General features: G+C 41.9%; 1 pseudogene; it reads left to right on the forward strand.

The window, feature by feature from the left end:
- Window positions 1–538: 538 nt before the first annotated feature.
- Window positions 539–23,169, forward strand: LOC129143125 (uncharacterized; annotated as a pseudogene).
- The last annotated feature ends 4,325 nt before the right edge of the window (window positions 23,170–27,494 follow it).

Below are 27,494 nucleotides of genomic sequence, written 5' to 3' on the forward strand. Positions count from 1 at the left end.
GCTGGGATTACAGGCATGAGTCACCACACCCAGCCTGGTTCCTATTTCTATATGAGCTTCTAGCACAATATCTGGCTCACAGCTGGGAAACCATAACCATTTAGATGAAATGGACTTATGTTAGATCAATAAAAACTTTGCAGAGTTACAAAATCTAGAGTATCTCATTGAAGAGAGACTCAAACCGCTAGACCTTTTCAAGACTGAGCACTACCAGCAGGGCCCTTGGAGCTCATTCTGCGTCTGTCTGCCTGGCATTCCCACAGAGAGGTTAGGGTGGCATGTCCCCATCACACAGCTGGTGTGGAAGCCAATGAGTTCAAACAAAACGTGGCATGCCCAGGTGGATTGGAAACACTTCCTCAGCAAGCCGCCCAGTTTTGATCCATGTTTAAATTTATTTTTTGCTACAACTCAGTACACACACTGTTAACTCTAACATCTGTCAGGGAGGGCTTGTGTGAATGGGCCCCAAGCAGAAGGGAATGGAGTGGATGGAGATAAACTTGTTGGGAGGGTGAAGAGGGAAGGCTTCGCAATGTGGCCAGAGCCATCGCCAGAGGACATTACTCCGGCAACAGGCATGAGTGAGAGAAGGGGAACAGTGAGTGCCAGAGACGGGCCCAGGGAGAAGGTTTACTGGACCGATGGCAAGACCAGGCCCACTTTGACAAAGGCCATGAGCCCCTGTTAATTGCAGTACTGATGGAGCTGTAACTGCTGCGAACCAGGTCTATACTTTTGTAATCCCTTTAGGTGGGCCCACACTTTTAGTATTCAAAAGTAGACTGCAAACAGAAAACAATTGATGAGTGTTTGGAGTGTCATAGCAACCCTGTAGATACTCATTTGTAGTTTGCTGTTAGCAAACCGTCTCTATATATGTAACTTAATTTGTTCTCATGGCAGCTGCCCAATCAGTTACAGCAAGTACAGTAATGTGATTTGCTCAAGGTCACATGCTAGTATGCAGTTGGGTTTGAACCAACGTCTTATGAACCCAGGATCAGAGCTCCTTGCACAGTGTGATGAGGAGAGGGTCCTGCCTCACCAGGGTGGACCCCAGGCTGTCAGCCCCGGCACCCTGGGAGGAGCTGGGGTGAGCCACCCCACATCCCACCTTCTACTGTGCTGCTTGGTCTCTACTAACAGTTGGCACTAGGCTGGTGCCAGCTGGCTGGCCATTCGTCCGGCTCCACCATCTGGCATTATGCCCTCCCTGTGCACCATCCTCTCTTCTGCCTGGGTGACTGTGCCTGCTGCTCCTGTCTGGCAGGACCTGAGTGGCAGAGGGTTGACTGTGGGGTCCTGGGCGTTGGCTTCCGGCGATGGCCTCATCCTCCTGGAAGTCTGTCTGCCTCAGCCTTTGGCCCAAGGCTCCACACCCCCACCATTGATGAAATGTGCTCCTGCTGCCCAGAGAGGAAATGTCTAGGACTCTAGTCCTGCCTGGTTGGCAGTATTCCCTCCTGAAAACCTTCCTTGCCTGTACTTTGTGCTATTCTGGAGTTCATTTAGAACAGCAGGACTGTATTAGCAGAGAGGGAAGGAACAGAAGAGCCGGTCACGTAAAAGAAGCCCCTGTCCACACACAGTTTGACCTTTGTATGTCCAAATCTCAAAGTGGGCTAAAGGGTCTGTTTGTTCCTTGCCCCATGGAAATTCTGTAACTCAGGCCTTTCCTAGGTTCACTGACAACTCCATGGTTATACGATTGGGATAGTTAGGAAAGAAGATTTAGGGCCACTGTGAGCAAAAAAAGAAGAGGTGTCTGCCATGATGGAGCATCCAGTTTCCTGGAGCAATGGATGCACTCAAATAAACACACGAGAATATGTAAATCTGCATACTCACTGGGTGACCTTCAGCAACGTTCTGGACCTTTCTGTGCCTCGGTTTCTTCATCTGTAAAGTGGGGGCACTTTGCTGGATGGTTGTGAGGGTTTATATGCATTATGCAAAGCACTTAGGACTGTGCCGGCACATAGTAATTCCTCAATAAGTATTAGCTATCATTAAACCAGGCAAGTGCCCTCAAAGAGAAGTGAATGAGGCCATCCTGGCTTATAAAAGAAGGATTTGACTTAATCATTTGGGAGACAAAGGTAGCCTTCCATGAAGGGGCTTGGACTGAAATGTGAGGAAGTAGATTTTAACTTTGATGAACAAATCTGAGGAGCACATTCCTGGCAGTGGAAACGGTGTGTGCAGAGTGGTAACAGTATTGGTGGAAGGATAGTCTAGGTACAGTCTGTGGCAGAGAGGAGATGGCGGCAGAAGTGCAGACATTATAGTTAGTGGTCAGATCATATTGAGCCTTGAGAGCCACGTTAAAGAATTTTGGGAAATCACTGGATGATATTTATTTTTTGTGATGTAACAAATTACCCCAAAACTTAGCAGCTTCAAACAACAAATACTTATTATCTCATGCCATTTCTGAGGGTTAGGAATTCAGGTATGGCTTAGCTGGGTGGTTCTAGCTCAGGGTCCCACAAGAGGTTTCAATCATTGCACCGGGGGCTCCCATTGTGTGAGGCTTGACTGGGGATGAAGATCTGCTTCCAGAATCACTCAGGAGGTCTCTGTTCCTCTTTGTGGGCCTCTCTGTACAGCCACTCAGCATAGAACCGCTGTAAGCCCCAGAGAAGCTATATCCCCCAGAGCAAGTAAGAAGAGGGAGTGTGAGCCAGCCCAACAGGAAAGGGCTTTTATAACCTCATCTTGGCAGTGACATTCCATTATTTCTACCAAAATCTATGGGAAACACAGACCTACTCTGATACAATGTGGGAGGGGATTACCAAGGGTGTGGATACCAAGAGACAAGAGCATTGGGGGTCATCTTAGAGGCTGGTGGGAGGGAAATAATCAGATTTGCCTTTGACTATCTCCCTCCTGCTATAGTGAAGATGGGGTGGACAGGGCCTTGATACACACAGGGAGAACAGCTGGGAGACAATTGTAGCTCAGGGTATCTGGTGGTGGTGGGCACAGAGAGAGCTGGATGGATTCGAGAGATATTTAACATTAACATGACAGAACCTAGGGACAATTGGATGTGGATTGAGGGAGGCAGGGAGGACGTAGCAACATAGATCTCTAGCTTGTGGAACTGGATGGATGTAAGTGCTGTAATAAGTAAAGGAACATTGGAGGAAACCTGGTTTCATTTGTTTTACTGGAAGAAGATCATACGTTTAATTTTGGACATATTGAGTTTGGGATGACTAGGAGGCTTCTGATAATAGGCACTGGATATGTGTGTCTAGAGCTCATAGGACCCACCTGCTTTGGAAACCTAAAGGTATGAGTCACACAGATACTGGCCCACAGTGAGTACTTGAAACCATCTAGCAATAGTGACCATCCAGAAAGAGTTTATTGAGTGGAAAAGGGTGCCTAGGACAAAACCCTAAGGAAAGCCAACATTTAATGGCTAGTGAAAGACTTTAGCTATGGATAGAGAGAATTTTGGTCAATTACAAAAGGTCTCCAGAGTAACTAGCTTATAGCATATTAACAGACACCATCCAAAGAGTCAACTAGTCAACTGGGGCAACCAAGAAGCCACTTGATGCCAGGTCTTTTCTTTTCTTTCTTTTTTTTTTTTTTTTTTGAGAGGGAGTCTCACTCTGCTGCCCAGGCTGGAGTGCAGTGGTGCGATCTTGGCTCACTGCAACCTCCGCCTCCCGGGTTCAAGCAATTCTCCTGCCTCAGCCTCCTGAGTAGCTGGGATTACAGGCAGGTGCCACCACACTGGCTAATTTTTGTATTTTTAGTAGAGATGGGGTTTCACCATATTGGCCAGTCTGGTCTCGAACTTCTGACCTCTTGATCCACCCACCTCGGCCTCCCAAAGTGCTGGGATTACAGGCGTGAGCCACTGCACCCAGCCGATGCCAGGTCTTTAAGGGTGACAGTAATCTCTGCCATTACCCCCAGGGAGGTGATGTTGCCTTGACTTTACCACTTTGACCAGGGGGTTGGACACTTTCAAAGGATTCTATTTGACCTTCCCCACTACAATAGCAGTGATGCCACTGGAAGCAAAATGGAGGTTAGGCAAATACAAAGTATTCCTATTGCAATTATTGAATCAGGAATCAGTCAAATGACTACCAGGAGGATCTGCACAATCAGTGGACCTACTGTGAGACTGATCTGAGCCAGAACTCCATTTATTAGCGGCCCCCATATGTCCTGGCTCTCAACTGGGGCAGGAGCATGGTGATGCATCAGGTCCCTGGACATCAGCGCTAACTTAATTCCAGTGTCCAACAGTCTTAGATATGCTTGGCTCTTCCCCTTTTCTCAATGTATGGTTTCCAGAAGAAATGAACATAGGTAACTTTACAGAAGCACCAAGAGGGTCATTACTACACACACTGTTATGGTGTTGCAGGGTCATTTCTCCTAGAATGAATGGAATGCAGGTATGAAAACTGGCTCCAGTCCAGAAATGGGGTAAGCGATCATGACTTTGTGTGGAAGCTTTCCTCCATGTCCTGATTATCCATTCATTATTTCTTTTAAATATATAGATTGAGAAAAACCTTTGTTGTCTACTCATCTAAATTTCCTCTGGGGACAAGGTTCTATTAATCACCGTCATACTCAAGTTGGGCCAGCCCCCTTGGCTGATGCTCCAGACTTACTGCTTGTTATTAGAATTGTGCCTTGCTTCTGATGGTGAAGCACTGCCACTTAGCCTTTATTGTTTGGGGATCCTGTCACTCACATTGATGTCAGTGAGCCCAGTTTTCTGACAGCATCTTTCTTCAGTTGGCCCTGGCCTACAGAAGAGGAGAAGCAATACTGAATTTCTTGATGATGCTTGTGACCCTCTCACCAGTACATTCCTTCTTCCTTTGGTAAATGAAGGCTCTTCCAGGCTCTCCCACAGTCCACAGTCATCTAGAGGGTTTTCTGGCCTTATATAGTCTGGCATGCCCACTTCTTTGATCACTCCTTCTATCACCTGGCATTGGCAATTCTAGCATTTCCTCTTAGCATGAGCCATCACTTTTTCCATAGTTCTAGGAGCCACCCTGATGGTCTGTTAGAACCATCTCCTGGGGTCCAAGATAGAGTATTAATCTCTGTCTGGATTAAGGCAGTGTGCCCTCATACTGATAAACTCTCTCTAATCAATTTTATGGTCTGCTCCCCTGGATTCAGAACCTTCAGAATCCCATCCATTACGTACTGCACTGGTTCCAGCTGGCACGTGTTGACTATGTCCTATAGCTACTTCAGAAAAGAATCCTTCCCTTCCTAAGCAAGACTGGCATTCCTTGGTGGACTGTGTTGCTACTTAACCCTAGTTATCGTTCTGGTGGCCAGGAGGGGAGGTAAGATCTTGAGAGGGGTATTTGTTGCTCTGCAAGGCCGAGTCCTCTGCATCATCTTCAGAGAAGTGGGCTACTTCTGTTGGTCCAATCATTCAGGGGAACTGGGGGATTCAAGATTTTTGAGTGCATCAACCAAGATGTCCCCTTCCCATATCTCAGGACCCAATCTCTCCCCAGAAGTGCCCTATTCTTGGTATAGTAGACCTGTCCATTGAGAGTTATACTTTCTCTGGATCTTGCTATTTTCTTTTTTAAAAGATTTTTAAATAACTGATACTTAATATTTGTACATATTTATGGGGTACATGTGATATTTTGATACATGCATAGAATGTGTAATGATCATATCAGGGTAATTAAGATATCCATCTCCTCAATCACTTATCATGTCTTTGTTTTGGGAACATTTCAAATCTTCTCTTCTAGCTTTTTTTTTGACATATACAATATATTTTTGTTAACTATAGTCACCCTATCAAACAAACACTAGAACTTATTCTTTCCATCTAACTGTATGCTTGCACCCATTAACAAACCTCAATTCATCGCCCCCGTCCCATCCCCTGACACAAACAACTCTTCCCACACACTGGTGTCTATCATTCTACCCTCTACTTCCATGAGATCAATTTTTTAGCTCCGATATATGAGAGAAAATATGGGATATTTGTCTTTCTGTGCCCGGCTTATTTCACTTAACATAATAACCTCCAGAAACTTGCTATTTTCATGATTAAAATTTAGACCTGGTTCTCAGCTGTTTGTGCCCTCTACCTACAGGAGATAACAGTCTCTTTCCAGCCTACCAAGAAGGACTTCTGGCTTTTATTCCTAGCGTTTAATTGATTAATCACTGTTTGCTTTTTATTATCTTTCCCCAAATCTTTAATTCCCCTAAACAACAGACATCCAATTCAATTGTTCCTATAATTACTCTCTCTTCCCATATTTTTTGAACATGTAAAACATTACACTAATGAATGCATTTTCTTCTGCTGATGTATTATTTTGTTAACCCCCAAAGAATGTTTTAACAATTGCACTGCTTGGTTGGGCCAGGGACTCTCCATGCTGGATTTAGCACCTGTGATGAGGCCCTCACTGCCAGCTGGCCATAGGGTGACCCAGCTCCTGCCTCTGCTTTCTTAGATCGCTGACCTTGCTGCCATTTGCATTCTTCCTAGAAGTAGAGTCTGAGATGGAGATTAGTGTATAATCAGTTTATTGAGGAGGTCCCTTAGGCTCAAGGCTTGTGGAAAAAGTGAAGGAAGCAGGACTGGACAGAGAGAGAAGTTGTTCTGTGATGAGACCCAGGTGTTCTGAGATACAAAACAGACTTTACCAAGCCCTGTGGGGATTTCCGAAGCTGGGCTGTCTCTTCAGAAATGTCCTGAGTTGGGTTGAGTTGGGACCTTTATATCCTTACACTGACCGCTTGTTGAAGGTAGGCTTCTTTGAGAAGAGAACATGGCCTTGAGAAAGGTGGTTCTGAACTTTGGCAGAGGGCAATTTCTAAAGATAGCTGATATCTGAAGAATTTCATCTGGTAACACTCCCAGCAGCTAAGAGGTAAGTCCTTCACTGCTGAATGGAGATCTCAGTGGTACAGCAGCAAGCACCCCCTGGCTACCAACATGAGGTGTTTGCAAGAGGTTTCACAGACGGAAGATACGTCACTATTCTCCTGTATTAGTTGCTAAGCAAGAATGTAGGCACTGGCAACTGGTAGATGTGGGGATTGCCAGTGGCTCCCGGGGGTTCCCTGAAAATTATTCGCTTGTGCTGCAGTTAGCTAAGATCATCTAGGATGGCCTGTTATGACCACTCCACTTTTGGATTCACTGAAAGCCCCCAGGGGCCTTCTCAATCTTCAATCTTCCAACATATCCAATGGTTATATGAACCTCTAAGTCCTCATATTAAGTTCCTCCTAGTGAAAATACCTAAAATGGTTTCTATTTTTCCAAACTAACACTTACTGGTACAGTTGTATCATCAAGAGTTATACCCCAAAGTAAGAACATGGGAGCACTTCTCAATAATCTCCAGTAATGACTTCTCAATAATCTCCAGTAATGACTTCTCAATAATCTCCAGTAAGAACATGGGAGCACTTCTCAATAGTCTCCAGTAATCAGTTAATAGAGGTCTTACAAATACTGCCCATTTATTTTTGATGCAGTGATAGGTATTGAATGCTAGGCTCAGCTAGCTAAAAATGCATTTAGAAATTTTAAAGAGATAATTATATAGAAGTGTTGACCATAGGTGAACAATGCTTAGATGGTGAGGGGAAGGTTACTAGTATCAGATAATTCAAAACTTGTGAGTTTGCATGGCTATACCGGCTTCCAGCAATCACTGAGGTTTGAAATTGGCCCTGAAAGGAAAACAGCTGAGAGAGACAAAAACAGTTTAAACATCTTCAAATGTAGCACATGGACCACTCATTATCTGACAACTGCCTGCCTCCTCAAACTTTTTTCCTTGTGCTCCTTTGTCTCAACTTTATGTTCCAGCAATTCCAAGCTGCTTGCAGTGCTTCTGCATATGTCAAACTTTCTCCCATCTGTTTTTTTTGTTTTTTTTTTTTGCCCAAGCTGTCACCTTTGCCATAACAAACCTCTCCTCTATTCACTCTTTAAAATTTAGTTTGGATATCAGTAAAAATGACAGAATAAGATCTTCTGAAAATCTCATCCTTTATAAAAGCAATGAGCACACTGGCAAAAAATGGTAGGAATTCCCACTTCCAGAACTCTGGAACTTAACAAAACACTTGCAGCAACCCAGGGAGCATTTCTCAAGAAAAAGAGCTGAATCTCAGAACAGTGAGCTTTGTGTTGCTCTAATTTGCCCTATTCCTTATTATCCTCCCTCCCCAGCTACACAATAATTTTGAAAACAAAAGCCCTCAATCAGGTGAAAAACAGCAGCCTGGCAGCCACTGGAGGGGACAAAATAGGGTCAGTCTAAACATTAAGTAGCTTGTCAGCCAAAGAGACTGGGGATTTAGGCAGGGACCAGACCCTAAAAGACTTTACGTGTCCCACTATAGACTTTTCATCTTATCCTGAAAGTAATGGGGAGTCCTGCAAAGATTTTCAGCCTCAAAACTCCATTCCCAGATAATTGCTATTATTTGACCTGTTTTGGTGGTTCCTTAGGAGGCTGTTTTTGACGCAATTCAGAGTTTTTTCCAGTTTCTTTTCTTTCCTTTCTGCAGAAAGAAGTTTATTGGGGAGCATCCTTAATTTGGATGAATATAGGGGACTATGTTCACAGGAATGAGAAATGTGGTGAGGTAGGAATTTAATTTTTTTTGTTTTGTTTTTTTTTTGAGACAGAGTCTCACTTTGTCGCCTAGGCTGGAGTGCGGTGGTGCAATCTTGGCTCACTACAATCTCCACCTTCTGGGTTCAAGCGGTTCTCTTGCCTCAGCCTCCCAGGTAGCTGGGATTACAGGCACCTGCCACCAAACCCAGCTAATTATTTTATTTTATTTTATTTCTTTATTTTTTTTTTCTTGAGTAGAGATGGGGTTTTACCATGTTGGCCACGCTGGTCTCAAACTCCTGACCTCAAGTGATCTCCCCACCTCAGCCTCCCAAAGTGTAGGGATTACAGACACGAGCCAGCACACCTCTGCTGGGATTTACTCTTAATGCATTCACAACAAAGGCCTCAGCTAATCCTCAGGGACCTGGAGGACCCTTCAGAGTTGTCCTGCCTTAAGGCCCAATGCCAATTCTTCATACCAAGTGCCAGTTCTTTATATCCTCCTCATCAAGCAGTCATTGGATGCTCACTGTCCCTTGGGAGAAGACCCGACCTCTTCCATCTAACAGCAGCTCAGCCAACAAATGAGTGCCTCAGCCCTAAAGGCAGAGCTGGGCAGTGCACCCCAGCATTCAGCATCCTGCTGGGTTCCCATGTGGCTTGGCCCATGCTGCTCTCTCAGTGAGTGACCCCCTGAGAGGAGGGAGGAAGAGACGCAACCTATGAGGGCAGACAATTGTGATTGCTACCTTGAGTCTTCTCCCTGCTAAGTGTGTGGCTTGGATCGGAATTTATCTTCTTTAGGCCTGTTTCTCCACCCATGGCAAATGATATTCCTACTTAAACACCGAACACGTCGCTGGTATTCTGAGATAACCTGGAAATGGGGGTCAAAGTTGGATGGACTACTTCCAGGAAGGAAATCCAGTGCCTATGATTGCTGGGAAGGCCAACCACACTGTGCTTCTCCTCCTAACCTCCCCAGGACCTCCCACATTTCTTGTTGTTTTTTTTGTTTGTTTGTTTTTTCCATTTTTCTTTTCTTGTCTTTTTGTTGGTTTTTGTTGGTTTTTGTTGGTTTGTTTGTTTTTGAGACAGGGTCTTGCTCTGCCCTGGCTGGAGTGCACTGGCATGAAGTGCACTGGCATGATCTCAGCTAACTGTAACCTCCGCCTCCCGGGCTCAAGTGATTCTCCTGCCTCAGACTCCTGAGTATCTGGGATTACAGGTGCCCACCACCACGCCTGGCTAATTTTTTGTATTTTTGGTAGAGACAGGGTTTCGCCATGTTGGCCAGGCTGGTCTCAAACTGGATCTCCCACATTTCTGCTGCAAAAGTAGAAATAAGGTCTAGTAGCCTCTTCGGAGTACTGAGAAGTTGGCCTAATTTGTTTTGAGTTCCCTGGACCCTGATTAGGATTTTGCATCAGGCAGACATTCATTTTGTTCTGTTTTTCTTTCTGACTTTGGCCAATGAGAACTCTTAATGAAAGAAAATTATGTCATTCTTTATCCTGGTATCAAACTGTACATGCATTAGTGACTTGGTAAAAAGAAAAAAAATGAGTCAATAGTCTGCAGTAAATCACTATAAGTGTCATGGAGAAATCTAAGAATCAGAGACATACAGAATCTTGAGTGATGTGATTCAAACCCCTACATTCAAACAAATGGATTCTCAAAGTCTGGAGGGAGAAAACTTATCAGAATCTCAGGGGGAAGGTGAGGCTCATGTAGTTTGAAAAAGTCTATCCACTTTCTACCCGTAGGAAAATTTTGTACAAAATTATTGTCTCTTGGGGATATGCAGAAAATAGTGTGAGAGAGTGTTTTAGGGGACAAAGGTTAAAAATAAGTTTTAGAAGTAGCTTTGGGAACAAATGGCAGTATGATAATGTTACTCATGAGAAGTTTTATCTCTATCAGCTATTTGGCCATAAAATTACACAATGGATCATTACAATGCCTTTAAGTGAAGGAATGCAGCCACCCGCTGCTACAAAAGAAAATTCCAAAAACAGTGAGCATAATACTAAGGAGTTTTCTCAAAACTAAGGATGACAAAATGAAAATGGGCTCTGAAGTACATTTGAGTTTTCATCTTAAATTAAAATCACCTAGATTTTTTGACAATTCCCATTGGCTCTCGACATACCACTGAAGGAGGTGAATCACTGTCATCTCTGTGACTCTAATGATGCCCAAACTTTACAGCTGATGAGCAAGGAATAGAATAAATAGCTCCATTCAGAAGGACAGATTCCCCTCAGGTGGGTAAAAAGATGGCATCGTTCCTAAGACCATCATCTGAAGTTCTCTGACTCAATTACAGTCTCACTCTGAATCAGTTGCGGTGACTGACAGTGCCCAACAATGCCAGTACTCACATTCCAAGCTGCACGGTAAAGACAAACTGCAGATGAAAGCACATTTACTCACATTTCCAGCAGCAGGATTTCTCAAGGTTTGTCAGCTTTGAATATAAATGCAGAATATTTCCTTGGTGTCAGCAGCAGCTCCAGACTGGATTTCAGGAGCAATTAATAGTCCACAGATTAACCCTTTACTTGCAGACAGGAACATGAAAATAATTCCCATTGTTGTGTATTTACTCAGTGTGTGTTGTGGGGGGAAGAAATATAAGCATACACACACACACACACACACACATACATCTATAATATATACATATAGGTACACTCACATGAATTTCATTACTATCTCTTAATGAAACGTATCGTTTTGTACCTACAAAAATATTTCTTGCTAATTTTTTGACAAGCTACCTGAATAGATTTTATGTTGTCAAATGCACATTAACATCACTGGAACCAAGTTTAATTCCTTAGTTTTTCTTTCCAGAAGCTGGGCTGATATTTAACAGGCTGTCTCATGACCTAGAACAGGAGTCCACATCCTCAGCTTGCAGGCCAAGTCCAGCCCATCACTTGTTCTTGTATGGCCTGTGTACACTTTTAAGTGATTGAAGAAAAATCAAAGAACAGCAATAGTTTGTGACTCTTGAAAATTGTATGACATTCAAATTTTAGGTTCCACAAAAAAGTTTTATTGGCTCACAGCTACACCTTTTTTTTTTTTTTTTTTTTTTTTTTTTTTGAGATGGGGTCTCACTCTGTCACCCAGGCTGGAGTGCAGTGGCATGAACATGGCTCACTGCAGCCTCGACCTCCCGGGCTCAAGAGATCCTCCTGCTGCAGCCTGCCAAGTAGCTGGTACTACAGGCGTGCACCACCATGCCCAGCTAATTTTTGTATTTTTTTGTAGAGATGGGGTTTTGCCATGTTGCCCAGGCTGGCCTTGAACTCCTAGGCTCAAGCGATCCACCCAACTCAGCCTCCCAAAGTGCTGGGATTACAGATATGAGACATTGTGCCCGTCCCCACTATTGATTTATGGATTGTCTATGGCTGATTTCTTCCTGAAAGGGCAGAGTTGAGCAGTTGCAACAGAGATCATACAGCCCAGGAAGCCTAAAATATTTACTCTCTGGTTCTTTACAGAAAAAGTTTGCCAACTTCAGGACTAGAGCTAGTTGTTCTGGGGCCTCTTTGGGTTGGTTACTGCCCTGCTTAAGATAAGAGTATACAGATGGTCCCTGACTTAGAATCATTCAACTTATGATTTTTCAACTTTATGATGGTGCAAAAATGAAACTCACTCAGTAGAAATGATACTTTGAATTTTAAATTTTGAGCATTTCCCTAGTGATATGCAGTATAATACTCTCTTGCAATGTTGGGCAGCAACAGTGAGCCACAGGTCCCCATCATCCATGCTATCACAAGGGCAAACAACTGATACTCTACAGTGTACTGTGTTCCCGTGTTTTTTGGACTATTGTGTTTTTAATTTTCACATCCCATCATGTCTGCAAAACATCCATCTATATCTGGGGAGAAGAAAAAGCAGAAGCAATTACTCTTGAGCCAAAACTCCAAATAATTGCCCAGTTTGGAGACAGCAAGCCAGCAATGGCCATCTTACGTGAGTTAGGACTTTAGAAAGCCACGACCATCTTAAGGAATAACAAGCAAATTTGTGATGCAGTGGAACCATCAGCATCAGTCAAATCTACTGTTACCACAAAGAAAAGAGCTGGGCTGATTGATGATTTGGAAAAATTACTTGTCACGTGAGTAGAAGACCAGATACAGACGCACATACTGCTTAGCCTACCGATGATCCAGTCTAAGGCAAGAACTCTTTTCAATACACTAAAAGAGCATTCCTATGATCTTTCCCATATGCAAATGCTTACAGCAAGTCATGGGCGGGTTCCAGCACTTCAAAAGGCATCATAATTTTCATAATGTGAAGTTCAGCAGTGAGGCAGCAACTGCCGATACTGAAGGTCCTTAAGTATTTAAGAAAAAGCTCCATAGGATAATTGTGGATGAGAAATATTTGCCAGAATAAATATTTAATGTCAATAAAATGAGCTTGCTCTGGAAGCGTATGCTGGTGCATACGTATATTAACAGGCCAAGACAATGCCAGGATTCAAGGCATTCAAATACCCTGGAATGCTGCTTTTGGGTCAAAATGTTGCAGGGTTCAAATTAAAGCCTTCCTAATCTACCACTTAGGGAACTCCAGAGCATTTGAGAATGTGAACAAGCATCCATTTCCTGTTTATTATTGCCATCACAAGAAAGCCTGGATGACATCAGCATTGTTTAAAGACTGGGGTTTGAAGTGTTTTATTCTGCAGGCAAGAGAGTATTGTAGGCAAAGCAACATCTCATTCAAGATTGCTCTGATCTTAGACAATGCTCCAGGTCCTCCACAGCTTATCCGGTGACATCCATCTTGATGTAAAGGTTGTATATTTGCCACCTCTGAACATAGCCGCACTCATTCAACCCATGGACCAAGGCACAATAGCTGTGTTCTAAGCATGCTACTTACAACCAATATTTGCAAAGGCTGTTAAAGAGACTGAATCTGACCGAACGCTCTGAGAGTTTTGGAAAGGTTTTAACATTCTAAATACTGCATGAAACATTGCTCCAGCATGAGAAGCCATCACACAACAATGCATGAATGGCATTTGGAGGAAAGTTTTGAAGACGTGTGTAAACGCATTCAAAGGCTTTAACAAAGATTCTGCTCTTGATGAAATAGTAACTAACAATATTAGTGCTTGGGGAACAGCCAGAATTGGAGGCTGATGAAGAGGATATTCGTGAGCTTGTCGGCATTGGGACTGAAGAGCTTCCCAAGGAGAAACTGATCAGACTGAGGAAGAAAGAAAGAATGAAATTGAGGCAGAGGAAAAGTAAGTTACACCTGAGGCACCAAGAAAGTTTACAGCAAAGAAACTGGTGGAGGCATTGGCTACTCTCAGCAGTGGCTTATGAATGGTAGAAGAAATGGACGTCCATTACCAGAGATTCTCAAGTGCTGACAGGCAGATGCAGGATGCTCTTGCTTGCTATAGAGAAATATATAAAGAAAAGAAGAAACGAACTGCACAGTTAAAACTTATCTTCCTGAAGAGCTCTATGCTTGCCAAACCATCAACAAGTGTCAATGCCCCACTGTCTTCTAGCAGCTATTCTCAAGCCTCAGCATGAGAGAGAGAAATTGATGACCCTGTAACTGTAGCATCCCCATTATCCAGCAATTAATTTTAGTTCAATGCATAAAACCCTCTTCACACCCAGTGTGCTTTAGGCTGTGTACATTAATGGTGAGTACCCAAACAACGATTTTGTTTTTCATTTTCCGTACAGTATTCAATAAATTACATGAGATATTCAATACTTATATTTATAAAACAGGCTTCGTGATAGATGATTTTACCCAACTATAGGCTAATGTATGTGTTCTGAGCACATTTAAGGTACACTAAGCTAATCTATGACATTTGGTAGGTTAGGTGTATTAAATGCATTTTTGACTTATGATATTTTTTATGAGGGTTCCTTGGCATATAACTCCATCATAAGTTGAGGAATGTCTATATCACTTTGCAAAGTTCTTGTAGAGGAGTACCTGGGACTATACCTCTATTAACACAATCCAGATCTACTTTTCATCATATAATCCCCGTTGATAAATAAATAGCACTTTGTTATAATCACATTTGACCACACTATTTATTTTATAATGAAAAGTATTAAATTCTATTCGAAAGGAAATTCTCATCATCTAAAATCTTTTTTGGGGACAGTCAGATTTGTATGCAATAGGTTTGTTTAAATAAGATTATAACTATTATCAACAGAAAAAGTTTTTAGAATTGTTATAAGTTATCTTCTAATTGCAAGCTAGTTGTAGAAAACAAAACAAGAAGCAATGCTATTGATTCTCTTTAAATGTAAAGTGTTGTTGGATTCAACTGGCACTGAATAGCTTTAGATATTGGGTGGAGTAGTAATGAATTCACCACTTCTGCTCAGGAAGGGCACAAAACCCAAAATGGGCCAGGTGCGGTGGCTCGTGCCTGCAATCCCAGCAGTCTGAGAGGCCAAGGTAGGAGGATCACTTGAGCCCGGGAGTTTGAGGCCAGCCTGGTAACAGAGTGAGGCCCCATAATGAAATAATTTTTTAAAAAATTAGCTGGGCGTGGTGGCATGTGCCTGTAGTCTCAGCTTACTCGGAAGACTGAGGTGGGAAGGTCATTTGAGCCTGGGAAGTCTCGAGCCTGCAGTGAGCCATAATCGTGCCACTGCAGTCCAGCCTGGGTGACAGAGCAAGACCCTGTCTCAATAAAACAAAAATAAAACAAAACAAATCTCTAAATGACAAAATTATACTGCATATTATTCTTCAGTCTAATTCTGAATGTTTGATGGGAAGGAGATCATTGATCATTGTGGAAGAAGGAGGGGCAGAGACCCTCAACTAGAGCAATGAATGATCAAAGAGTAAATATATGAGCTCTTTATTTTAATGCTTTGAAAAAAAAATTCTCACTTAAATATGATCGATTGGTATTTTTAATTAAACTTTTGTTTTGATATAATTGTAGAAAGACATATAGTCATAAGAAATAATACAGAGAGACCACACGTCTCCTTCACTCAATTTCCCAATGGGAATATTTTTCAAAACTATAGTATAATATTTCAATGAGGATATTGACATTAATACAATTAGCTGATCTTATTTAGGTTTTCCCAGTTTTATTTATACCTGTCGGGGGTGGTGTTTTGTTGGGTGTGTGTGTGTGTGTGTATTTGCTTCTATGCAATGTTTACTTCTAGGTTCATGTATACACCAAGACCTGTAAGATATACAACAGTTTCATAAGGATCCTTCCCATTTCCATTTCAGAACCACACCAACATTTCTCCCACCCCATCATCCATATCCCTATCCCATGATAACCACTAACTAATCTGTTCTCCATTTCTAAAATTTTGTCATTTCAAAAGTATTGTACAAATGACATCATGCAGTATGAAACCTTGTGGGATTGGCCTTTAACACTAAGCATAATTCCCTGAAGATTCATCCAGGATGTTGTGTGTCAATAACTCTTTCTTATTTTATTGCTGATTAGTATTGTGTAATATGGATTTTTGAACATTGGATAAGCCTTGCATATATAGAATAAATCTTACTTGGTCATTGTTCATGATTGGATTCAATCTGCTAATATATTTTGTTGTGGATTTTTGCATCAGATTCATGAAAGACATTGTTTTCTCATGAGAGTTTTTATTCTTTGTACTTCATTTGTCTGGTTTTAGTATCAGGTTAATACTAGCCCCTTAAAAGGAGTTGAGAAATGTTCTGTTCTTTTTCTTTTGTGTGTGTGTGTGTGTGTGTGTGCGCGCGCGTGTGTGTTAGCTGGGACTGCAGGCATGTGCCACCACAGCTGGCTGATTTTTGTATTTTTTGTAGAGACAGGGTTTCGCCATGTTGCCCAGGCTGATCTCGAACTCCTAGGCTCAAGGAATCCACCCACCTCAGCCTCCCAAAATGCTGAGATTACAGGTGTGAGCCACTGCACCCAGCCTTATTCTCCCCTCTTCTATTTTGTGGAAGAGATTGTGTCACATGGGCATTAATTCTTCTTTATTCTTCTACAGAATATTTGGTTAAGATTCTCTAATGAAGCCATCTGGGCTGGAGATTTCTTTTTCAGGAAATTTTAAATTAAAATTTCAGTTTCTTTAATGGTTATGTAACTATTCAGATCATCTATTTTATCTTGGTTGAGTTTGGTACTAGAGTTTTGTTTAAGGAACAGGTTAATTTATTCGAAGTTGCTGTATACATGAGTGTAAACTTGTTTTTTTCACTCGTGATGTTCTCTTATTACACTCACAATGGCTGCAAGAACTGTAGCGACATTCCCTGTTTTATTCCTGACATCGATAATATATGCCTTCTCTTTTTTTAGTTTTTGTCAGAGGTTTACTCTTTTACTTATTTTTTTTTATTTTTGTCAAGAAGTTTACTAATTTTATTGATTCTTTTTTTAAAAAACCAACTTCTTGTTTCATTGCATTCCCCTCTTGTTTTCCTGTTTTGCATTACAGTAACTTTTTTGCTATTTTTGCTATTTCCTTCCTTCTGTTTGCTTTATTTTGGTCTGTTTTTTTCAAGTTTCTTGAGGTAAGAATTTAAATTATTGGTTGGAGACTTCTCCTCCTTTCTAACATTAATTTGCACTTTAATGCTACAAATTCCCCTCTCTGCACTGCTTTAGATGCATCTCGCAAGTTTGATGTTTTTAAATATTTTTATTTAATTTTATATATTTGTTATTTCCTTTGAGATTTTTTGTTTGGCCTAAGAATCACTAGAAGCATGTTGTTTAATTAGCACCTGTTTAAATATTTTCTGTTATCTTTCTCTTACTGATTTCTGGTTTGATTCCACTATGATCAGAGAACAAACTCATGATTTAAATTATTTTAAATTTGTTGAAGTTTGTGTAGTGGCCCAGGATATGAACTAGTTTGGTGAATGTTCTATAGAAAATTGGAAAAAAAGTATATTCTGTTATTGCTGGATAGAGTGTTCTATCCACGCGATTTAGGTTCAGTTGGTTGATTGTGGTGTTTAGATCTCCTACATCTTTATTGATATTTTGACTAGTCATTTCATTACTTTCCAAGAGGGCAGGGTTAAAATCCCCAAGTATTACTGTGGATTTATCTATTTCTCCTTTCAGCTCTGTCAGTTTTTGCCTCTTGTAGTTAGAAAATCTATGTTTGGGGCATACACCTTTAGAATTATTACGTCTTCCTGGTGGATTGATTCTTTTATGATTTAGTAATGTCCTTCCTTTTCTCAAGTAAGTTTTCTTTAAAATTCAATTTTTCTGATACTAATACAGGATCTCCTGCTTTTTAAGAAAATTTAATGTTCACATGCTATATCTTTTTCCATCCTTTTACTTTTGATCTATCTATATTATTGAAGTTGAAATAAGTTTCTGTGAACAGCATATATTTGAGTCATGTTTTTAAAATTTTCTCTCAATCTCTGTCTTTTGGTTGATATATTTAGAGCATTTACTTTCAAGGTAATTATTGATAGAATTGCCATTTTATTATTTATTTTTCATATGTTTTCTCTAGGCCTCATTTTTCTGTTTGTCTTTTATTGCCTTCATGTGGATTACTTGCATATTTTTCAAGATTACATTTTAATTCATGCATAGTTTTTTTTTTTTTTTTGTCTATTTCTGTGTGGTTGCTCCTAGTGCTTGCTCTGGTTATCATAATATACATATGAAACTTACCATAGTCTACTGGTATCAACATTTTACCATTTTTAGTGAAGTTTGAACTTCACTGCTATTTACATTCTTTTACCTTTCCCATTCTTAAGTATCATTGTTTTTAGCATCCAATGGTGTTATAATTTTTGCTTCAGTCACCACATATGATTTTAAAAAGTCATCAGGAAAAGAATTGTCTGTTGTATGTACCTGTACTTGTGCTCCTTTCATTGTTCTTTCTTCCTTCCTCACGCTCTAAGCTTCCTTCTTTTATTGTTTCCATCTGATTGAAGGACTTTCTTCAGCCATTGCTTAAGGGTAGGTCAATGAGCAGCAAATTCCTTAAGTTTTCTTTCATCTGAGAATTTATTTCCCCTTCATTCCTGAAGGATAATTTTATCAGATATAGAATTTGTAATTACAGTTCTTTTCTTTTAACACTTGAAAAAAAATGTTGCATTCTTTCTTCTGATCTCTGTGGTTTTAGATGAAAAATGCACTGTCATTTGAATTGGTGTTCTTCTGTAGGTAGTATATCATTTTTCTCTGTCTGCTTTCATAATGGTGGAAGGAACATAGAGTTGGATCAGGCTGAATTTATTGATTTGGGCCCACTAAGTAGGGACTCTACTTTTAATGTTGCAGTTTGAGGACTTAAAAAAGTTCTAATAGTTTATTTGCTTGGTTAGCTGAAATACAGATTAAAAGATGGCCCACTGTGAGTGAGCTGGAAATGCCTGATCTCCCTTGGTTTAATGTAGAGGAAGGGATCCAAAGGCTTAGGGAGATTGGGATGGTGTGGTGGATTAGCCACTTTAGACCTACTTATCCCCGCTGGGAGTGTCTGGAAGATATACCCTTGACCAATGCCTTGTGAAACAAATTTGTGAAGGCAGCACCTGCATCTTTCACGAGCCCTGTAATTGCTTTTCTCTGTATGTCAGATCTAACAGTGGGAACCACAGTCACTCAACTACAAAATTTAAATACAATGGGAATAATTGGATCCCGAGGTGGCAGGCGCCAAGTGGTGGCACTCAGCGTCAAAGGCAAGGTGGGTGTAGCTACAGTAATGGACAGCAGAAGCAAAGCAGCAATCAGAATACTCTGACTCATGTAGAGCTCTGGCATTGACTAATAAATCATGGTGTTCCTAGAAGTGAAATTGATAGGAAGCCCACTGCATTCCTACTTAATTTATGCAAGCAGAAAACTTCTAGGTCGAATGGACAAGAGACTAATTTGAATTATAAAAACAGAGAATCACGGCCCCACAATCAATTTCCAGACTTGAGCCAGTTTACAGACCCAGAATCCCTTGAATAAAGGGAAAGCTGGGTCCCCCTGAGGAACAAGGAGACCTCCAGCCTTTTACCAGGATAACTATTCACTGGGCAAAGGGAAATGATCTGACATTTTGGGGCCTACTGGACACTGGCTCTCAGCTGACATTGATTCCAGGGGACCCAACACATCACTGTGGTCCCCCAGTTAAAGTAGGGGCTTATAGAGGTCAGATAATTAATGGAGTTTTAGCTCAGGTCCACCTTACAGTGGGTCCAGTGGGTCCCCAGACTCATCCTGTGGTTGTTTCCCCAGTGCCAGAATGCATAATTGTCATAGACATACTTAGGAGCTGGCAGAACCCCCACAATGGGTCCCTGACAGGTAGGCTGAGGGCTATTATGGTGGGAAAGGCCAAATGGAAGCCATTAGAGCTTCCTCTACCTAGAAAAATGGTAAATCAAAAACAATATCACATCCCTGGAGGGACTGTGGAGATTAGTGCCACCATCAAGGACTTGAAGGATGCAGGGGTGGTGATTCCCACCACAACCCCATTCAACTCCCCCATTTGGCCTATGCAGAAGACTGATGGATCTTGGAGAATGACAGTGGATTACCGTAAGCTTAACCAAGTGGTGACTCCAATTGCAGCTGCTGTACCAGATGTAGTTTCATTGCTTGAGCAAATTAATACATCTCCTGGTACCTGGTATGCAGCCATTGACTTGGCAAATGACTTTTTTTCCTTTCCTGTCCATAAGGCCCACCAGAAGCAGTTTGCCTTCAGCTGGCAAGGCCTGCAATATACCTTTACTGTCCTACCTCAAGGATATATCAACTCTCCAGGTTTCTGTCATCATCTTATTAGAAGAGACCTTGATTGCTTTTTGTTTCCATGAGATATCACACTGGTGCATTACGTTGATGACATTATGCTCATTGGGTCCAGTGAGCAAGAAGTAGCAAACACACTGGACTTATTGGTGAGAGATTTGTATGCCAGAGGTTGGGAAATTAACCTGACTAAAATTCAGGGACCTTCTACCTCAGTAAAATTTCTAGAGTTCCAGTGTTATGGGGCCTCTCGAGATATTCCTTCTAAGGTGAATGATAAGTTGCCACATTTGGCCCCTCCTACAACCAAGAAAGAGGCACAATGCCTAGTAACCCTATTTGGATTTTGGAGGCAACACATTCCTCATTTGGGTGTGTTACTTCAGCCCATTTATCAAGTGACCTGAAAGGCTCCAGTTTTGAGTGGGGTCCAGAAGAGAATGCTCTGCAACAGGTTCAAGCTGCTGTGCAAGCTGTTCTGTCACTTGGGCCATATGACCCAGCAGATCTAATGGTGCTTGAGGTGTCAGTGGCAGATAGGGATGCTGTTTGGAGCCTTTGGCAGGCTCCCAAAAGTGAATCAAAGTGGATGCCGTTAGGATTTTGGAACAAGGCCCTGCTATCTTCTGCAGATAACTACTCTCCTTTTGAGAGGCAGCTCTTGGCCTGTTACTGGGCTTTGGTGGAAACTGAACGTTTGACTATGGGTATCAAGTCACCATGCAACCTGAACTGCCTGTCATTAACTGGGAGCTTTCTGGCCCATCTAGCCATAAAGTGGGTCATGCGCAGCAGCATTCCATCATCAAATGGAAGTGGTATATACGTGATCAGGCTCGAGCAGGTCCTGAAGGCACAAGTAAATTACATGAGGAAGTGGCTCAAATGCCCATGATCTCCACTCCTGTCACCTTGCCTTCTCTTCCCCAGCCTCATGAGGAGTTCCCTATGATCAGTTTATAGAGGAAAAGAAGACTAGGGCCTGGTTCACAGATGGTTCTATACAATAGGCAGCGACCACCCAAAAGTGGACAGCTGCAACACTACAGCCCCTTTCTAGGACATTACTGAAGGACAGCAGTGAAGGGAAATCTTCCCAGTAGGCAGAATTTTGAGCAGTGCACCTGGTTGTGCACTTTGCATGGCAGGAGAAATGGGTAGATGTGCAATTATATGCTGATTCATGGGCTGTAGTCAATAGTTTGGCTGGATGGTCAGGGACTTAGAAGAGTGTGATTGGAAAATTGGTGACAAAGAAATTTGGGGAAGAAGTATGTGGATGGATCTCTTTGAGTGGTCAAAAACTGTGAAGATATTTGTATCCCATGTGAGTGCTCACCAACGGGTGACCTCAGCAGAGGAGGATTTTAATAATCAAGTGGATAGGATGACCATTCTGTGGACACCACTCAGCCTCTTTCCCCAGTCACCCCTGTCATTGCCCAACAGGCCCAAGAACAAAGTGGCCATGGTGGCAGGGATGCAGGTTTCATGTGGGCTCAGCAACATGGACTTCCACTCACCAAGGCTGACCTGGCTATGGCCACTGCTGAGTGTCCAAATTGCCAGCAGCAGAAATAAAGGGCCAGCAGCCCTTGATATGGCATTATTCCTCGAGGTGATCAGCCAGCTACCTGGTGGCAGGTTGATTATATTGGACCTCTTCCATCATGGAAAGGCCAGAGGTTTCTCCTCACTGGAATAGACACTTACTCCAGATATGGGCTTGCCTATCCTGCTTGCAATGCTTCTGTCAGGACTACCATCTATGGACTAACAAAATGCATTATCCACTGTCATGGTATTCCACACAGCACTGCCTCTGACCAAGGCATTCACTTTACAGCTAAAGAAGTGTGGCAGTGGGCTCATGCTCATGGAATTAACTGGTCTTATCATGTTCCCCATCATCCTGGAGCAGCTGGATTGACAGAATGGTGGAATGGCCTTTTGAAGCCACAATTACAACATCAACTAGGTGATAATACTTTGCAGGGCTTTGGCAAAGTTCTCAGAAGGCTGTGTATGCTCTGAATCAACGTCCAATATATGGTATTGTTTCTCCCGTAGCCAGGATTCATGACTCCAGGAATCAAGGAGTGGAAGTGCAAGTTGCACCCTCACCATCACCCCTAGTGATTCACTACCAAAGTTTTTGCTTCCTGTTCCCATGACAGTACATTCTGCTGGCCTAGAGGTCTTAGTTCCAGAGGGAGGAACTCTGCCACTAGGAGACACAACAGCAATTCCATTACACTGAAAGTTAAGATTGCCACCTGGACACTTTGGACTCCTCCTACCTTTAAGTCAACAGGCTAAGAAGGGAGTTACAGTGTTGGCTGGGGTGATGGACCCAGACTATCACGATGAAATCAGTGTGCTACTCCACAATGGAGGTAAGGAAGAGTATACATGGAATTCAGGAAATCCATTAGGGCATCTCTTAGTATTACCATGCCCTGTGATTATGGGAAACTACAACAGCCAAATCCTGGCAGAACTGCAAATGGCCCAGACCCCTCAGGAATTAAGGTTTGGGTCACTCCACCAGGAAAAAACCACGACCTGCTGAGGTGCTTGCTGAAGACAAAGGGAATACAGAATGGGTAGTAGAAGAAGGTAGTCATCAATACCAGCTACAACCACGTGACCAGCTACAGAAATGGGGATTTTAATTGTCATGAGTATTTCCTCCTTCTTTTGCTAAAAACATGTTTGTGCACGTATACAATTGTACTATGAAAATATATTTCCTTTTTCTTTATCATGTGGAAACATCAATAAACATCAATAAAACATAAGATTTATTGACTTCATATCAGGATTTAAGTACTGTTAACCTTGTGTAACAGATTTGGGTTGGGGATCAGTGCATTTCTGGTTGTACGAAGGACAGTTGTATTATGTTAGGTGTAATTATGACCTTATTATTGTCTTTATTTGAAGATCATGTATGATCTCAGGAGATGCGTATGGGTTCAAGTTGACAAGGGGTGGACTTGTGATGGTGAATACTGGGTGTCAACTTGATTGGATTGAAGGATACGAAGTATTGATCGTGGGTGTGTCTGTGAGGGTGTTGCCAAAAGAGATAAACATTTGAGTCAGTGGGCTGGGGAAGGCAGATCCACCCTTAATCTGGTGGGCGGTCTAATCAGTTGCCAGGGAATATAAAGCAGGCAGAAAAACATGAAAAGGGAAGACTGGCCTAGCCTGCCAGCCTACATCTTTTTCCCATGCTGGGTGCCTCCTGCCCTTGAACATCAGACCCCAAGTTCTTCAGTTTTGGGACTCGGACTGTCTCTCCTTGCTCCTCAGCTTGCAGACAGCCTATTGTGGGAACACTGTGATAGTGTAAGTTAATACTTATTAATACTAAATACTTAATAAACTCATATATATATATTTATATGGAATACAGGAGATATATATATATATATACATATAGATATATATCCTATTAGTTCTGTCCCTCTACAGAACCCTAATACGTCTCCTGTAGGTAAATTTTAAAGTAAATTATAAAAATCAATGGACTCTCATCTCTCTAAGATGTTTTACTTATGAGTCTTTCCGACATTTAGAAAATATACGAGATTATACTTGCATCATTTCCACTTTGCTCATGGGATCATTCAAATTCTCTCCTTTCCTCTCTTTGTTTGCCCAAAGTCCCTATCTAAGTGTTTCTAAATGTTTACATCACCCTCTTCCACAAGTGCTTGCTTCCTTTACCTCACAACTCTCCCTGAAGTATGACCCACTGCTTACAAATGTTTATGTGCAATATGATCTTTGGGCACAAAGGCACTATACACCAGAGAAATGCTGAGTTAACCTGTTGGGCTGAACAAGGAGACATGGAGAACTGTTTTGTCTTTAAAGCCCTCCTGTGGAATGCATTCTTGTTTTATTTCAGAGGCCTTTTAAACAAAATCACACTCTTTGGAGGAAAAGAATTCCTCCATGTTCATTTTATTTCACACCATCTCATATGTTGCCGATGTTCTATTTAACTTTTAAGATATTGTTCTTAAGAAGGTAGCTATCACTTAATATTCATCTACTGCATGACAGGTATTTTAGGAATGAATAAAAATTTCTGGACTTTATTACTGCGTGCCATGATGCCAGCACTGTGTTAGCCATTTTAAACATATAGCTTCATATTTATAACAGCTCTCAATATTGCATGATAGAATCCATATTTTACAGGCGAGAAACCATATGAGTAACTTGTCCAAGGTCATTGGCTTATCAGGGCAGCACTGGAAGATTGAATACACGTCTCTAACTCTGACCGTATTTTTTTCCATACAACCTATTAATTATTAAATGATTTTCCAACTGGATTTAAGGCTCTTAAAGACAGAAATCATTTTATCTATCTTACGTCATTGGAAAGAAATTACGTCTCCAGATTCTCCACCACAGCCTGGAGAGGAAAGAGGTGCCTAGTGTGAAAATAATCATTCTATTTCAAGCAGTCATCTCTAAGCCTGAGCTGAATGGAGTCCTTGAGTATAAAGAGAAGCTCTGAGCCGAGTATAGGGCAGGGACTGCTGAAAGCTAGGCATACGAAGGAGGGCTCTGAGGACTGGAGATGGCAGAGAGGGCTGGCCACCTGATGGGTAGACAAAGCTATTTTAGGCTATAGAGGTCTGATATTTAATCATCAGTTGCTAATGTTGCTTCCAGGTAAGTTCACTGCATACACAAAGACATCAGATGAGGGTTTTGAGTAATTCAAGAAAAGACTATGAGTCCCATATTTTTATCAATACTAGGGTAGAAATAAAGACCTAAATGACACAAAGTGGATGGCAAGTATTCTGTTAAGATAGGCTGCTGGGGCCAAAGGCATCAGAGAAGGCAAAATCCTTGGGAAACCACAGAAATCTTAGGGAGGCAACCAACTCTCCATGGGGCTTGGATGAGGGCTTTGAGCTGATCTTACCAGAATCTCAGAAACAGGCTTCATACGATCCCAGTCACATCTGCATCCCTCATAATGCTTGTGCATACTGTATTTGTTGAAATGGCCTCCTCCAACTTGCAGGTCAACATCCCTACTGGGCCCCTGGAGTTTTGAAAAGTTGATTTTTCCTTAATAAATAATATTATTGACACTTAAAAAAAAAAAAGGCAATTTCTCAACCAGGGACCTCCCTGGAAAAAATTGAGTCCTCATGCACAACCTAAGGCATTCACAGTATGTAATAAGTTAACCTCTCTGCATCTAGGAGGTTCTGGCTATGTAGCAGTTTTGGGAGAACTGAGGGAGTGGGCAGGCAACTCATCTGTGTTCTGTGCCTCCAAGTCTAAGGTCTTTCCAACAGGATGACAGCCCCAGAGCTCCTCCGGCCATGCAAATCCATGTGATTTGCATAGTTTCTTTTCCTTTGAGGCCTTCACTGGTGCTCCATTGCATTTCCCATCCTTACTTGACCCAGCTCCTGACTCCACCCAGGATGAGGAGCATGTTGGTAAATTCTGTCTCCTAAGTGCTTCCATTTAGGGGTTGTGGCAATATTTGCACACACGCAGAATATTGCTTCACAGGCAGCAATGTGAAGCAAAGGCCTTGGTCATGGTCTTATTTCTCTGAATATAGTCCCTAACTTTACTTTCTTTCACATTGCTACAGGGAGATGATATGGCAAATGTTGCACCTAGGGACTTGTTGGTTCATATTGTTGACTCAAAACATGCCCATGCTGTTTTCTCTTAGGTACCTCATTAGCCTACCCCATGGCTCTTTTAAGACTTTTAAAATCTTTGATTGGTGAACATTAGGACTGATTCCAAGAATAATACCATTTATTTCTGCCACGTTTTGGGCAATCTGGAGATGTCTCTGGACGGTCAAAGGGTTTCTTTCCCCACAGAGTCTCTCCTTAGCCCGTTTGAAAACACTAAATTTTCTTGATAGTTGAATGAAAAGGGAAACAGAATAACAGACCCTTAAGGCCCTTAAGGGAGGGAATATGGGGAGGTCCTGGATCTGGAGGCCTTATTCATAACTGCAATCATATTATTCCTCAATTCTGCATTGAGCTCTCACCCTGCCCACACCTAACTATCCTGTATCATGGAAGGGTATATACATTGAAGGAGTTCAGGAAATGCCACCCCAAGATATGACACTTCAGTATGCTGCTTACTTTGAAGTGAGGGCACTTGGGGGAATATTAGCAGATGCAGGCAGTGGCTTCCCTGAGCTCCCCTTACCTGCCTAAAGATGATCCTGCAAAAGGAGCTCAATTGTCATGAATCCTTTCCCTAGGAATCTTCTCAAACAGAGAAGATTAATTCAGATCACAGAAGAGAAAGATTGGAGGTTGACACCATGCCCAGACAGACCAATCACCTAATCTTGTGAAGGCTGCTCAGAGACAACTTTTATTACCTGAAAGGCTTCTTATCTGCATAGCAAGTCAACCTTTGTTCACTATACATTTCCTCCCCTAACCCTTCCATAACTTGAGTCACCACCCCCACTCCATAAGCCCTAAGCCCCAATCCCCTAGTCCTTTCTGTATCTCAGGAAGCTGCATAAGCCCTAGTCATCTGACCCTCTTTAAGTCTCTTATTTGTGAGAATCCCATAAGTATGTACGTAATTAAATATGTTTTTTTCTCCTGTTCATCTGTCTCATGTCAATTTAATTCGTAGCCCAGCCAAGGAACATAGAGGGGTGGAAGAAAGTCATTTTTCATTTCCTTGCAACATAGTATAATCAAGAGTGGCTGGCCAAATGCTATCTGCTTTCAGAGGAAAATACTTTATAAGATTTTTATCAGTGATTGTGGGTCAAGTTTAAATAACTTGACATTTTCCAAAAGGAAAACAAACACAAAGCAAAACAGCCTTCCAGAACTAGTTGGCCTTGAACTACCCACCTACACAGCCCATCCCAGACTCTAAGGCAGAGTGCAGCTCCCTGCCCTGCAAGAATGCACCATACATACATGTACACACAGGCACATGGATCGACCTTTTCTGCCTATGTTTTTGTGTCCTTAGCCAAGATA

Source organism: Pan troglodytes, chromosome 1, assembly GCF_028858775.2.
Source record: "Pan troglodytes isolate AG18354 chromosome 1, NHGRI_mPanTro3-v2.0_pri, whole genome shotgun sequence".
Classification (NCBI taxonomy): domain Eukaryota; kingdom Metazoa; phylum Chordata; class Mammalia; order Primates; family Hominidae; genus Pan; species Pan troglodytes.